Source organism: Leptonychotes weddellii, unplaced genomic scaffold (genome assembly GCF_054177405.1).
Source record: "Leptonychotes weddellii isolate Sample4059 unplaced genomic scaffold, ASM5417740v2 HiC_scaffold_23723, whole genome shotgun sequence".
Classification (NCBI taxonomy): Eukaryota; Metazoa; Chordata; class Mammalia; order Carnivora; family Phocidae; genus Leptonychotes; species Leptonychotes weddellii.
The window spans coordinates 655-2,462 of NW_027827154.1; the positions used below are offsets into that span (position 1 = coordinate 655).

Genomic DNA, 1,808 nt, shown 5'->3' on the forward strand with positions numbered 1-1,808 from the left:
GTTTCAATGCCATAGAAAAATGCCTACAGTGTAATGCAAAGCAAATAAGCAGGATACAAAATGGATATGCTAACTTAACTAATTATATTAAACAGTGCATAGAAGGAAAACTATATGAAAATACGCTAACATGTCTCTTATACAGTGAGACTAGGGGTGATTTCTATTCTTGATATTGTCCTTTATTTTCTTAGTTCAACAATAAGCATGTTTTACTTTTATAAATAGGCCCCCAAATTGACTTTGTTGAAGTACACCAACTTGGGAATCTGAGCTATATTCAACTCCAAGGACTCCCGTATATTAGCTGTGCAACGTTGAGCAAATTAACATCTGGGTCCCAGATTCCTCACCTATAAAGCTGGCATAATGCCAGCCTATTTTTCAAGCCACCATTTACCGGGTATTTACCATGTGTTAGGTAGGCACTATGCCCAAAGGGTCTTCCCCTATATATGATCCCACACACTATTCAGACATGATTATTTCAGTCCTCACAATTAGCTCTGGAGTAGATTAGCATCTTCCCCTCTTAGAGCTATGCATACTGTGGCTCAGAAAGTTAGGGAATGTGCTCAGGGTTGCCCAGCTAATTAGCAGTAGAGTCGGGATTCAGACAGAGGTCTGTCCATCTGTGAAAGCCCAGATCTCGGCCTCCAGCCTGGGCTGCTTACGGTTACAGGTTTGTGGGAGGACCGAATGCAGTGATGCAGACTAAGTGCCTCACACAGTGCCTGGCTCGAGCACAGAGCTGCTCCATCCTTGTTCCCTTTTCTAGGACCCCAGCATAATGACAAATTGTGCCAAAAACCAGTGCACCCTCCAAAAGTGTCTCTGCCTTAGGAGAAGGGATTATAAGACCTGTAGGGACAGAAACAGATTGGGGCTGGAAGGCTGCGTCACCCAGGGAGGTGGCTGGGACCGTGTGCCCAAGTTCCAGGTACTTCTGTCAGTGACTTCTTCAGCCCTACACATTGGTTTGCAGCCTAGAATTCAGTACAGAGTCGCTCTACCAACAGGCATCACTCCCTACCTTCCATTACCCCTCCCACCCTGTCTTCCTAAAGAACAGGGCACAGGTCTCACCAGGCCTATAGGTTGCTTTTCTTTTCTTGTTGTCCCTCTTTCTTGGAAAAAGAAAGAAGGCTTGAATATCTAAGGATGAGCAATGAGATGGAGCTTGGCCTGCTCGAGAATCCCTTCTGGATTTGTCATAAATGCCTCTTTCCCTAGGGAGCCAGCCTAAGTTAGTTTCCATCCCTTCTCCCTATTTCTACCCCTCCAACCTGTTACAGCACTAACTACACTAGAGTTGCTTGTTGGTCATCTCCGTCTTTTTCACTGGTAAGCTCCATGAGGGTGAGACTGTATCTCTAGCACCTAGCAATGTGCCTGGGACACAGTCAACTATGTAAATGTTTGCTAAATGCAGATCTGGAGGGAGGAAGGAAGGAAGGGAGGGAGGACTTCTCTACCATCAGTCTTCGCCCAAGTAGACCTGCAGCTGCCCTGTTCTGTGCAAAGCACTTTAAGATGTGGTCCCTGCCCTGGAGACTTAAAAATATACACATTTCTCAAGACTATACTTTCAGGGATCATTTCTATAGTTTGTTACTAGAGAAGTTTCTCTGAATGTGTAGAGTACCCGAAACCACGAGGAGGAGGTGTTGGGGTGACTGGGTGATAGACACTGGGGAGGGTATGTGCTCTGGTAAGCGCTGTGAATTGTGCAAGACTGTTGAATCTCAGATCTGTACCTCTGAAACAAATAATGCAATATATGTTAAGAAAAAAAGAAGAAGAAGAAG

General features: G+C 45.0%; 1 pseudogene; it reads left to right on the forward strand.

Moving 5' to 3' along the window:
* Positions 1–1,576: 1,576 nt before the first annotated feature.
* Positions 1,577–1,674, forward strand: LOC115942769 (small nucleolar RNA U3; annotated as a pseudogene).
* Positions 1,675–1,808: the final 134 nt, after the last annotated feature.